At 38.8% G+C, this 14,832-nt stretch overlaps 1 protein-coding gene across 1 annotated transcript in view; it reads left to right on the plus strand.

Moving 5' to 3' along the window:
• Nucleotides 1–14,832, plus strand: part of LOC309548122 (uncharacterized protein) — a 537,501-nt gene that overhangs the window by 348,260 nt on the left and 174,409 nt on the right. The window lies entirely within an intron of this gene.

Genomic DNA, 14,832 nt, shown 5'->3' on the forward strand with positions numbered 1-14,832 from the left:
GAGGAGGGTAATTTCTCATAACCCCCCCCCCTCCCAAAAAAAAAGAGGGCTTCAATATCTCTTTTAACACCAATCCATGGTTTGGAAATTAGATTACTTAATTTTCTGTATCTGGCAGGGCCAAGTCCCTAACATGGCAAATATCTGCTTTCAAGCCTGTGAGGAAATTGGTGGTTGCGCTAACAAAATTTCTTAGTTTTCTAGCCATGCAACTTATGTACCTGAAATATTGGTTAGTTCTTACAAGTGAGGGATGAGAATTTGGCAAAAAATATATATGTATATATTTTTTGCCAAATTCTCATGCCTCACTTGTAAGAACTAACCAATATTTCAGGTACATAAGTTGCATGGCTAGAAAACTAAGAAATTTTGTTAGCGCAACCACCAATTTCCTCACAGGCTTGAAAGCAGATATTTGCCATGTTAGGGACTTGGCCCTGCCAGATACAGAAAATTAAGTAATCTAATTTCCAAACCATGGATTGGTGTTAAAAGAGATATTGAAGCCCTCTTTTTTTTTGGGAGGGGGGGGGGTTATGAGAAATTACCCTCCTCAAACAGGATAGTGCACTAAACCTTTAGGTTAAGAAAAAGAACACCCTGCTTTCAATAAAGTGGGCAGGGCCTCCACCCAGGACAGGGCTTTTGTAAACAGAGGGGTTTCCCTTCCTGGAAATTTAACCAGTAATCTATTCAAAGTAATTGGAAGCAGAGGAACTATTACAACCCACATATAACAATAACCATAGGTATATAGATGCACACCAGTGTGGAAATAATAGCTTTATATAAGACTAATAAACAAAGACAATAGACAAAGGGTCTGAATACTTAGGACCATGTGATATTTCAGTTTTTCTTTTTTAATAAATCTGCAACAATGTCAACAATTCTGTGTTTTTCTATCAGTATGGGGTGCTATGTGTACATTCATGAGGAAGAAGAATGAACTTAAATGATTTTAGCAAATGGCTGCAATATAACAAAGAGTGAAAAATTTAAGGGGGTCTGAATACTTTCCGTACCCACTGTATATTTCACAGAAATGCATCATTGTGACTATTTGCATTGGAGTCCTTTGGGAAGGCAAAAGTAAGGGAGCAGTGGGATTTATTTTTTGAAGAAAGTTTTATTAAGTTTCAAATATAAAAATATAGAAATTGACAAAGAAAAGGCTTTATCAGGGTAGTCCCAAGTAACTTCCCCATTACAAAAATGTAGTAGGCGGATTCACTTCACATCGACTTTAGATAATAATAATAAGAAAACATCAAGAGGAGTATAATTGACAAACAACCTTGCTCCAGGCCCCCTAAAAGAGGATTTGGGAGGCTTGTAGTCCAGGGACTCTTGTTAGGTGTGTCGCAGAGGTCACTATGTGGGTGTTAGGCTTTAGCCAGGAGCTAATTTAAAAAGGTTGGGACGTGATCCTTTCCCAGAAGAAGGCTACCACTTTCTTGATGCAATGCTCGTAACCTAATATTGGATACATAGGGGAAGTTGAGTGAATTGGGGAGTAAACCTAATGTGATGAAGTAAGATAAAGAGAAGAGGAGAAGGTAGAGGGTAGAATAAGAACGGGTAGGTTAAAGAGAAGGGTAGGAGAGGAAAGACAGGTGTAAGGATAGGAGAGGCTTATCTTAAAACTTTTATGAATTCACAGTCAGGAGAAAATGGTTTGGAACCAAGGAGATTCCAAAAAGAATATCCAGATACACCAGATGGCCATGTATGCTGAGAATGTATGGTAATGCTGCTAGCAGCTTCTTTATGCATTGTATACAAGTGAGTTCAGCATTTTATTCTGTGATCATGGAGACATCCATCAACTTCCAGTGCCTGACAATTATGTTTATGGCTTCTACTAAGAAGCATAATAGCCCTTCTTTAGCTGAATAGCTAGAGCCTGGTACTAGTGAGAGGAGGGAGATCGATGGAGACAGAGGAGTGTGGGAATCTAGAATGGTGTAAATGCGAAAAATGAGCAACCAGAAATTATGTATATGTGTACAATCCCACCAGTCGGGGAGCATGGATCCATGTGGGTGGCTGAACCTCTGTCAGTTTGGTGGAATGCCATGGGGCAGTGGTCCCATTGCAGAAGTATTTTGTAACTCCTCTGAATAGCTGCAGAGATATAGGATTTGTTCTTGAGGGTCAGCGCCTAATCTTATCGAGGTCAGCGCCTAAGCATTTCATGTCTAAATCTCTCTCCCGTTCTTTGATGTAGTATGGGGTCCCCAAGTGAAAGTGGTTTAAAAGGATGGCACAGATTTGTGCAATAATGTATGTGGGCTGCTCATCCTGCACACAGAACTGCTTGAATAGGATTAGGTCCCTGACAAGAGTGGTGACTCTAGAGAGAGGTGACAAAGTCCCAAAGTTGGAAGTGCTGCCACCACCATCCTGGAGTGCATGGAAGATTTGATAGTCGGCATCAGTGGTTTCAGCCTATTATGGTGCTTGGCGGGATGAATGGGCGAATGGGTAGAGTTGGAATTTATGTCAATGTTGAGTAGCGAGGCAAAGCTGGGGCCAGTCATCATATTAGGGGACTTCAACTATCCCAACATTAACTGCGAAGAGGGGACTGCACAATCACTAAAGGCCCTTCTCTTTATGGAAACCTTACAGGACAACTACATGTCTCAGTTGGTGGATTCTCCTACTAGAATGAATGCAGTGTTGGATCTATTAATTACTAATGATCCAGATCTGATCTCAGATGTAGGAGTCCGCGACAACCTGGGTTCTAGCGATCACAGGTCGATCACATTTAGCGTAAATCACAATGTAGCAAGACATGAGGGGAACATAAGAACCCTAAACTTCAGAAGTGCAAACTTTCCCAAATTGTGCTCATTGATAGAGGAAATAAACTGGGACCAGAGGAAATAAACTGGGACCAAACCCTAGGAACACTGACCACAGAGGAAAAATGGGATTGTTTTAGGAACATATTAATCAAATGCATATCGCATTACATTCCAGTGGGAAATAAATTTAAAAGAGCCAAAGCCAAACCTGGCTGGCTTAGCCGTAATGTAAATAAACTTATTAGGGAAAATAAATGGCCTTCAAGAAATATAAATCAGAGGGGACGTTATCGACTTTCCAGCTATACAAGGAATTAAATAAGAAATGTAAATCCGAAATCAAAATGGCTAAAATCAACTTTGAGAGACAAATAGCGAAGGATAGTAAAAAGAACCCTGAGAAATCCTTTAAGTATATCAACAGCAAAAAACGAGGTCAGAACATGTTGCGCACATAATTAACGAAGAGGGGAGGATGGTTACAGAGGACACTGATAAGGCAACTGTGCTTAATGCTTTCTTCTCCTCAGTCTTTACACAAGAAAAGGAGGGGTACACTGACCATGACGGTTTGGTTAGCAGTACTTCACAGGACTGGCCACTATGGCTATCAGAGGGTGAAATAAGGGAAAGGCTAGATAAAATTAACACAAATAAATCACCAGGCCCGGGTGGCGTACATCTGAGAGTACTTAAAGAACTCACTAAGGTAATATCTAGACTACTGTTCCTGATCTTTGCTGACAGTATTTTGACAGGAAATGTACCAAGGGACTGGAGAAAAGCTAACGTGATACCGATATTCAAAAAAGGGCAGAGGCATGTCCCGGGAAATTATAGGCTGGTGAGCCTGACGTCAATCGTATGTAAACTTCTGGAGGGGATGATAAGGGACTATATCCAAGAGTTTGCTAATGAAAACAACATCATCAGCAGTAATCAGCACGGGTTTACAAAGGAGCGTTCTTGTCAAACCAATCTGTTAACATTCTACGAGGAGGTTAGTTGTCAGCTAGACAGTGGGAGACCTATGGATGTGGAGTACCTGGATTTTGCTAAGGCATTTGATACAGTTCCCCACAAACGCTTGATTTATAAATTAAGGGCATCGACCACAAGGTTTGCTCTTGGATATGGAACTGGTTAAAGGGGCCTGTCCAAAGGGTGGTAATAAACAACGCATACTCGGACTGGTTTGGGGTGGTAAGTGAGGTCCCCCAAGGCTCAGTTCTGGGACCAATTTTGTTCAATTTATTCATAAGTAGCATTGAGGATGGGATCAGTAGCTCGATCTCAGTTTTTGCAGATGACACAAAATTGAGCAGAGCAATAACTTCACATCGTGAGGCAGAAATCTTGCAGAATGACCTGAACAAAATAACAGAGTGGGCAACTACATGGCAAATGAGGTTTAATGTGGATAAGTGCAAGGTATTGCACTTAGGGACCAATAACATAAAAGCAATATACAAGCAAGGGGGGGAACCTCTGGGGGTATCAAAAATGGAGAAAGATCTGGGAGTCTTGGTGGAAGATAGATTAGGCAATAGCATGCAATGTCAAGCTGCAGCTGCCAAAGCTGGCAGAATTTTGGCATGCATAAGGAAGGGGATGTATTCCAGAGATAAAACTATAATCCTACCACTTTATAAAACTCTGGTCCGTCCACATCTGGAGTATTCTGTCCAGTTCAAAACGTATTAGGGAATTAGAGGACCCTAATTACGAAGAGCGTTTAGAAGCACTTGATTTATTCTCCCTGGAGAAGAGACGTATGAAAGGGGACATGATAGCGATTTACAAATACCTCAATGGTGATCAGAGCATAGAAAAAACTATTCAGTCACAAGAAATGCATGAGGACACGAGGTCATACAATGCGTTTAGAGGAGAAGAGATTTAACCACAGGCTACGCAGGGGGTTCTTTACTGTAAGGGCTACTAGACTGTGGAATTCCCTGCCACAAATGGTAGTAACTGCGGGAAGTATGGCTATTTTTAAAAGACTCTTGGACGTACATCTCAAGGATCAAAACATTTAGGGGTATGAGAAATGAATACGTCCACACACACCTACACAGGTTGAACGGGATGAACTATTGTCTTTATTCAACCTCACCTACTATGTAACTATATAACTATCTTATTCCCGGGTGTTCTCCTGGGGCTAATGTAAGATTACCCAGGATTTGTGTCAGGGGGCCTATTTGTGCCTACATTAACATCAGAAAAGGTCAAAAGGGGTATTACAAAGATAGACGAGTTCCTTATCAGGGTCTAAAGAATGCAAAAACATAACAGAATAGGGTGATCATGTCCAAAATATTAGGGACATATGCAGAATATGAGTGCAGTGTGCAAAACATAGGCAAAGCATTCAAAATGGAGTATAGTTTTATACAGAGTTTAACATTTCTTTCACCTCTTTCCCCCATTGATCAATATTTTACATTTGATCACTGACCATACCTGCTATTACCCTGGCCTTGGAGGCAAACTCTATTGAATAATAGTTGAGAGCAACCACATCACCATAAAATTACCCTTTTCTGATAAAAAAAAAAAAATATAGGTGCAATAAAAAAATATTACAGAGTAATTGACTTTATGCTTAGATCCTGTGGCCAGATTGGCCTTGTAGATTAAATATAGGCAAACAAATTTAACAAACTCCTCTATACAAAAAATATGTTCTGGACAGTAGGGGGAGTGAAAAGCCTGTTGTAATACACTCAAAACTTCTTGTAAGATCCCTCTCCAATAAATTGAGCTCTTCTGTCACTCTCCATAGTTTTTGAGACTCGTGTGCTTACAAACTATTGCTGAGGATTCTTTTTTTTTTCCTGTGGCCTTGTTTTCAATTGTGGATCCTTGTCCTCCTTATCCATTTATCTAGGGGCTCAGTATAGGCAGAACCATACCTCCATTTTATATATTCTTTAGCACTCGCAGGAGCTGGGAATTTTTTAAGGTCTTACCTTTCATTCCTTTTCCTTCCTTAGAGGTTGTAAACCTCAGGGAAAAAAAAGCAAAAAAACTGAAAGACAAAGGCATAATGAGCTGGTATACATTGCATACTAGCTCATTTTGAAATACTTACCTTAGAACGAAGCCCCGCAGTGCCACCGGCTCACACGCCCGACATGTTCAGCCATCTTCCTTCCGGGTTTGCATCCTCTGGCCATCTGATTGGCCGGAGCCACGATGACGTCACTCCGGCGCATGCGCGTGGGAGCCGCTGTTGACGACACTGGGCTCTGAAGGAATGGCATGGGCTTCAGAGCGCATGTGCCAGTGATGTCACTGGCTGCATGCAAAGTAAATCTCTCCTAAACGGTGCATGTTTAGGAGATATTTACAATACCTATAGGTAAGCCTTATTGTAGGCTTACCTATAGGTACAAGTTACAGAGGAAGCTTTACTTCCTCGTTAATGCCCATAATATCTAGCCAGTATTCTCTCTTTCTTCTCTACTTGCACTTATACCTTCTTGCCTGAAAATAAATATTACATCAGATCTGTCATATAGCCTGTTAACAGCATAACTCTTCCTTTTCTTATCTGCAACAATCCGACAGACAGTAGACAGTGACAATGTAAAATATACCCACTAAATTGATATCTGCTGCAGTAGGGAATGGACACAAAAAATAATCTTTTCAAAAAACTGTTTTTTGTTTTGTTTGGTGTGTTTGAAGATTTTTATATCCATTTTTATGTAGTTACCACATTATTTTACAATTGTACTATCAAGGTAACAAGATGAGTTATATAGGCAGGCTAGTTTCTTATCAGGGTCTAAAGGATGCAAATACATAAAAGAATAAGGTGATCGTTTGCAAAACATTATCAATGCCATATGCAGAATGCAAGTGTAGTGTGCAAATCATACAAAATGGAATACGGTATTTGATAAGAATTTCAGCTGTTGAGTTTAAGCTGTTAGACAGTAGAGATCGTAGGTTAAAATGTCAAAGATAGCAATCAGTAGTCCTCAGGCTTTTGCAATTCCCCTGTTTTTACATCTTCTAAGATAGCATTCAACAACAGCTTCTTTGATATTTTTCTTGAAGTCTTCTCTTTGTGGCCCTCCAATATACAGTAGATTTTACATAATCCTTAATCTTCTCTTAAATTGTGAAATGCCACTGTTGGCTGCTAATCTAAATTTACATAGTAATTTAAAGTGGTTGTAATCCTAAAAAAAAACAGAAGATCCTGTTTCTTTAAGGCACGATCTATAGCACAGCGCTTGTGCTGTGTGATTTTTCCCTTCCTTCCTATCTTGTAATGTACCTGGTTGACCCTGCCTGTTCCTGTGTCCCCCTGTCTGTGCTGACCACGTTTATCATGGCTGCTGAGTCATGATTACCATAGTCAGGTTACGTGCCTTCGTCAGCCTGCTGCTCTGTTCTGAGTCTCTCCCCTTTCCCCCCTCCCTTTCAGCGTGAAAACTTCTCCCCTCTCTGCCACCCCCACCACTATTCAGCTGCAATATGCAGCAAATATACATGTATCCCCTCCGGACTATGCTGCCACTAACTACAGTATATGTGTTTCTTTAAAATGAAAAGGCTACAACTTCCTGATTACGGTTCCGAATTGAGAGGCAGTGATCCTGCTGCAGCTTAGCTGAACCCTGCCCAAACTCTGTGTGAAAGACCACTGAGTGACCCACTTTTCACACAGCCAGCTTCCCACTGAAGTTCTCCTCTTCATGGAATGCTTTACAGGCCAGAACAGGACCCACTCTCAATTGCTTCCACTTCCACTCTAGGAGCAGTATAAAGCTGACAGAAACTCCAAGAAAGTCGCCGCTCCTGTCATGGCTACAGACACAGGTACTGAAAACAATGGACAGCACTGTCCCTCTACTGCTGTGTCAGACTTTGATCAGGAAAGCTTACATTTTAAAATAGCACAGGCTGTGGTCAGTCTCTTAACCTCCAAAATCAATGAAGCAGTGGATGAAGCTATTTCACAGGGGATGAAGCAGATCAACCAGGAAATACAGAATCATTCAAATAGGCCTAAATTAGCTGAGGAAAGAGTCTTAGCACTTGAAGATGAGTTGGACCAAGCTAGTTTAATTATAACAAAGCACAAACATGAACAAAAATCAATCACTTTTGAAAAAAGTGGAAGACCTTGCTCAAGAGGAAACAATTTAGGAATAGGTCTAACTGAGTTTTATAAGCTTAACACATTAATGGATATATGCTCCAGGTGCATTCCAGAGGCTTTGGGGTTAAATTCACCCTGTCCCCCCAGCAGAGAATGCTCATCGAGTAGGAGCACAATCTGAATGTCGTTCTTTTTCTATACCTGTAATAGTCGGATATTTAAACTGCCAAAAAGTAAATTTTTCAATGCTACAGGAAAACAGACAATCTATTAATAGATAGTCATAATCTACTAATTTTTTGCGGACTATTCTGCTGAAGTCACTAATTCACAAAGCTTTTGCCTAAATCTGTCCTGACCTATAGCATAAAAAGGTAAAGTTTACCCTTGCATATCCAGCCAATTTATATGTCCAATCTCCTGATGGGGAAAAATCTTACCTTTTTAAATCTCCTAAAGATGCTCTGAAGTTTCTGAATTCCTTGAAAGATGAGTTCCAAAACCCTGGAAAAATAACCAAAAAGGTTCACCTAAACCCCAACGTATCCATGGGAAACCTCCTACAAAACATTTCAGGTCAACAGGGCATATAGGCAATTCCAGAGCATGTTGATCCATTCAACCCTTGTTTGATGGCCCTTTTACCTTTTTAACCACCTAGGGGTGGGTTTGAGGTAGTAAGATATTTTACTATAATAAAAATGTCAGAAATACATCTTCAGTACTGTTACAATCCTTACCTGTTGTGTTTTTTTTTTTTTTTTGGTCAGGTTACGTGCCTACATTTGATTTCTAATAATAGAGGATGTTTTATTTACAGAAAATGTGTGCCGAATTCCCGAATGTTTAAGGTTTATACAATGTTTTGAAATATATACAAAAGGTCTTAGATCCCAGAGTTCATATATATATATATATATATCTTTATTGCGGGGTCTCAGCAGCTGCTAGTATTTAGAAGAGATAGATCCATGTGGAAAGAAGAGCAGTCACTATTGGTTAACATTTTATTTTATGTGTTGTCGTTCGATGTCAGTGGTTGATGGAATTTCTTTATACTATGTTATGGGATTATGCTATGTTTTCCATAATTACACTAAAATGAGCTTGATAATAATTGGTTTCATTGGTTACACCTGCATCCATACCTGGGAAAATTGAAACCCCAGCTTATTATACTTTACAAAGATAAAGAAAAAATATGAAAATGGTGTCTTGGAATGTGAAGGGGGTTTAAGATCTCCTTCAAAAAGAATGAAAGTTTTACGACATCTTAAAAGACTACACGCTGACATAGCTTTACTCAAGGAGACACACCTAACAGATGATGACCTCAAACACTTGCTTAAGCTATTGGTAGAAGAGGCATTAGGATCATCTGCAGTGGGCCATAAGGCCAGAGTAATAACTTTACTTCATAAAAATCTATCCCATAATATAACTGCAATAGACAAAGACCATTTAGGTTGTAAACTAACTATTCACTTAAAAGTTGGCACACGTAACATGGACATCACTAACATTTATGCCCAAAATACACCTAGGAAGTCATTCTATCAAGAGCTCACTACTTGTGTTCTGAAAGCTCCTGAAGATCACCACATAATGGGAGGGGATTTCAATGTAACCATGAATCCAGAGGAAGATAGATTAATCAGGAGCACTCCGGGACCTAATAACACTAATTCCTCCTCCAGTTTCATTACCACCTTACACCAAACCATATCTCTTCTTAAAATGATAGACATTTGGTGGCTAACACATCCCTTGGATAGAGAGTATACTTTTTACTAATCTCCTCCTAACTCCTTCTGAAGGATAGATTATTTTTTCTGCTCAACATCCTCAGCGCCATTTGACTTATATAGTTGACATATTGATGTCAGACCACAGTCTAATAAGCTTAACTCTAACAGACAAACAATCCCAATGAAATTTAAGATTGTGGAGGTTCCCCTCTTTCTTAGCAAAAAATGAGGATTTCCAATGCCACTTAAAATATGCTTGGAATGACTTGGAACTAACTAACTGTGGCCACACATTAAACCTTAACCTATACTGGCAAACAGATAAAGCCTTTGTCAAAGGAAAGATAATAACTTATGTTTCACAGTTTAAAAAAACACTCAGCTGAAAACTATCGTTTAGCCAGTGCTGCCCTAAGGAGAGCACAACATAATTTAACTCAGCAAAAAAAAAAAACACACACGAAAATAAAAAAAGCCTGGCATGAAGCAAAAAGACAGTTTGATCTATGGGCTGACCAAAAAGAACATAATAAATCATCATTTGCCTTACTACAATTTCATACAATAAATATGGCAACAAATCAGGAAAATTACTAGCTATACTCAGTAAAGGCCCTTTCCAACCTACCCACATATTGGCTTTAAAAAATCCTAAAGGGACCAGAGCTAACATCCCAAGTGAAATCATTAATTTGCTATCAGATTTCTTTAAAGATTTATATTAGGAAGAACCCTTTGATGCATTAAATTACTCAGACTGACATTTTTACAATTAAAAATGTTAAATGCACCCATTACTATTGCGGAAGTCCAACATATGATTAAAAATCTGGCTAACAATAAATCACCTGGTCTGGATAGGTATTCCTCTGAAATTTCGAAAATAACACAAAACTACAAATCCAATAAACTTACAAAAACTACACAAACATGTGGGAGGAAGGACCATATTTACTCACAGGTCTTCAGTTATATATAAAATTATTAGCAAAAAAGGATAAAGACCCTACTTTGGCAGACTCTTATAGGCCCATTTCGCTTATAAACATAGACGTCAAAAAAACTTTCAAAAACGGTGGCTTCCCACCTAGCAGAAATAATATCTACTATAATCCATCACGTGCAAGCAGGATTTGTAAAAGGAAGATCAGCAATGCTGAACATTCGCAAATTGATACTAGCTCTTCAATATGTCAAATCCATTCCAGATAAAGATACAGCTATTATTACATTAAATGCTAAAAAAGCATTTGATAGCGTCAATCTAAAATGGCTCTTTATGTTGATGAGCAAGATGGGTTTTATGGGCTCCATATTAAATGGATTCCTCCCCCACAGCTCAAATAATTACTTCAGGATATATCCGATACTATCCCAATATCTAAGGGGACTCGCCAAGGCTGTCCTTTATCATCGTTACTGTTTAACTTATCGATTGAGCACCTGTCTAGATTAATAAATTACTCTCCCATTTTGTCAGGCATCAAAATAGGTGATTTAACACTTAAATCAGCATTATTTACAGACAACGTTCTAATTTTCACTTCAAATCCAACAAGGGATATGCCAATACTACAATTTTTTTTTAATACCTTTTCACAGAATTCAAAATACATTTTTCTAAAAGTGAAATGTTACCTATAAATACATCAAAATCAAAAGTATGCGCCTCTAATTCCCCATTTAAAATAGCTACTCAATATATCACATACCTAGAGATAAAAATAGGAAGAGAGCATTTATCAATATATTTGCTTAATTACCCACCACTTATTTCTAAAATTGTATCAGAGTTGGAAGCATGGACGAGCTCTCCAATCTCACTTTTTGGGAGGTGTCATCTTTTTAAAGTGGTCTCCTTCACTAAACTTTTATATCCAATGCAGACCATCCCACTTTTACTCAAACGTCCAGACATCAAAATATTGACTAAAGCAATAACATCCTTTTTATGGCGATCAAAAAATACTCTATTTCCAAGCTATACCTCCCAAAAAGTGAAGGATGATTAGGTCTTCCTAACATTTAGGATTTATAATTGAACATGTCTTTTGAGGATTGGTATGGATTTGATATTAGAAAATTCGAACTACTCAAATAAGACACTAGAGGCATCAATGGTGTTTCCTCTGAATCTAACAGTTATACTGCATTTCAACTCTAAAACTGTACCTGATAAGCTACAAAACAATCTTCTTATGGGGACAACCTTGCCGAATGGCGTACACTTAGGAGATCACTAAAACTGCCATCTCTAAATATCTTCCTTTGCATGGAAACCTGAAAATGGACAGTGTAACCAATGCCGAAGTTTCAAACTTATGTAGAGTAATAGGAATCCAAACAGTGATGTCAATTTACCATCAAGAACCATCAAAACTAAAATCTTTTAGGGGGTTATCTACAGAATTTAAACTACCAGAAGACCACGGATAATATTACAATCAACTAAATAAAAATATCAAGCCTTGTTCTAGTCCAAAAAAAAGACCCTTTTCAGCAATATCTAATAAACCACGCAATACAATGTTAAAGATACTTAATATCTGACCTTTTATTCTCCATTAAACTATCAATTAACTGCATCGCAGAGAAACTCACTATTAAAAGGAGGGACTAAGGTACTACTTTTGCTTTTAAGTAGAGTGCTGTTTGTTTGTCTTTGTTTTGTTTTTGTTTGTTTAGGTTGTTGCCTAAATGACAGCTATTGTTGTCAGTTTTCTTTAGGCTTCTCTTCCAGACCCTCTACTCCCCTCTTTTCTCTACTCTCTCCCACCCCACCCCCCTCTTTCCCTTCCCCGTTCCCATACCCCCTCCCTCTCTTTCTACATTTCTTCCTATCTTCCTATTCATGTGATTCCATAGAAAGGCAGCTAATTTGGGATTGGTGGGATACTCAATAGATGCTGCTTACAATGCTATTTGGGGCGAAGTAGGAGTTTAGCATAAGATACATGTGCCTGAATGTACCGTAGAACCTTTATTTTCATAAAAAAAAAGGATGGACTAAGGAATTTCCAGATAAGGCATTCGATGATAAACTTCTCGGAGGGCATCATAAAATTTGCAGTTTAATAACAAGCGAAAAATGGAGGGAAATACAATTCAAGCTATTATATCGAGTTTTCATGCCCTTTTTGATTGATAAATCGGATCCCTCAGCCTCAACCTGCTCTTAGTGTGGCACCATACGACCCATACTACTTCATAGAATGTGGAGCTGTGCCAAGATATCTACCTTCTGGGACCAAATTCTAAAATACATACATACTATATCGAGGATACAAATCGACAAGGATCATATGATCTGCCTTTTTGGATGTTTTGGCCCTTCCTCCTAATCAACATCTTTATCATCAGTTACAATACCATCATGGTCTTCACTATGTTTGTTGACGGCACGCAAAACTATATTAAAATCCTGGACATCGCTTATTGCTCCCAAATTACAAAATTACAAGGTGCTTGCAGGGAATTACATGCTGGAGCATAAAGGGAGAATCTAATTCTTATATTCCTTTGAGCATTATATGCTGCTGGTGTTTGCAGAACACCATATGGAGTGGAGATGCACTGGAGTGCATATTGGTGGAGGTGTGATGACACTGGCTTTCAGAAGGTAATTTTGATTTGGCTCGGTTTAATCTAATGGAGGAAAAGAACAAGCACACTTGGGTGTATTTTGGAACTTTCCATTTATTTATTTAATACACATTGATAGACAGACAGATGAATTGGTGGACTTTTAATTAAATTATTTTCACATACCGGTATATTGCATGGGGATTTCTAGATGAACTGGTGGACTTTTAATCAGATTGTGGATTTAATATTATTCACTATTGTTTTGTCAAGGCACAATAAGCACTGATTAGGTTATTGACATTTCTGGCGCTGCTCACAGTATATATGGATAGCAAAAGGTTTACGTATACTGTGTTAGCATTAGTTTGCTTATATTAGCCTTTCTTTCTGAGCGCCGACTTTTTCCTTTGAACATATAATTTCCTCTAAGTATGCCTGTTCGGTCACCTGCTCACCTACAGACAAACCTGACATTGCAGATTTTGCAGAATTACAGATTTGCAGGCAAAATGTTTTCATGTCCAGGAGTAAATTTTGAATTTATCTTTTTGGATGCATCTCTTCTCTTCTCACATGTGGATGACCACCTTTTTTTCCTATAACCTCTGGAGAACATCTCTTTGCAAATGTTGACCAAGGGATGACACTGCTGTTTAAAGACATCACTGTGTTGCATATTGCCTGGTTTGCCTTATGGGCAGGCATAAGGAAATGGGGCAATGCTGCTGGGGTACATATTTTAACTGTTTTACATCTTGGTTGTTGATCGCTGACTTGGAAATGGGTTCAGTAATGTGTCAGTGCTGCTGGCTTGGCTGGAGTAAGTCATTGTGTTACATCATAGTTGGCATTTGTTGGCCTGGGGATGTAATGATTCTGAGGTTTTGGAAAATGTACAAGTGTACCTAAAGATTTAGACGTTTTAGGTTTGATTTTGTAATACCTTGAGAAAAAAAAAGGTGAAATGTTTTATATGAAACACTAGCTACAACACCTACAAAATATTAATTTTATTCTTGTGAACATGTCGACGGTAGTGAGTTTAATTCTTTTGCAGCCTGCAGGTGTATGGGCAGGATTTTGGAGCTATAGTACCTGATCCAGAGGAAATGAGACACACAAAGACCATGAAGAGTTAACAGTTCAGTAACAGTGTATTTGTAAAAGTAGTATAGCAGAAAAGTTACAAGAGTACTTATAGCAGCACAGTTGGTATCACCAGTATTAACACTTGCCATAACAGGTGCAGTAACAGGCACAATGACAATTACAATAACTAGAGGGGTTAATGCTTTACTAAACCCCTGAAAACCTTACAGTGTGTGAATGCCTACACTAATGGTGCTAAACTGATGGTGCCAACAGGGGGCATATGGTTAGCCTGGCGCCCCCCTTGAACCTTGGGGGCACTACATTTTTTAGTGAAGTGAAGCAGCCATTATCGTGTGGGCAAGCATCTGTGTCACAGCGGGTGGGTCCATGAGTTGATCGGCCCGGCTACATGATTGAGTCTTTGATCTACTCGTCTAGTGCTGTTCTCTCCTTCCAACCTGTG

Source organism: Pelophylax lessonae (assembly GCF_965119305.1).
Source record: "Pelophylax lessonae genome assembly, chromosome: 2".
NCBI classification, from domain to species: domain Eukaryota; kingdom Metazoa; phylum Chordata; class Amphibia; order Anura; family Ranidae; genus Pelophylax; species Pelophylax lessonae.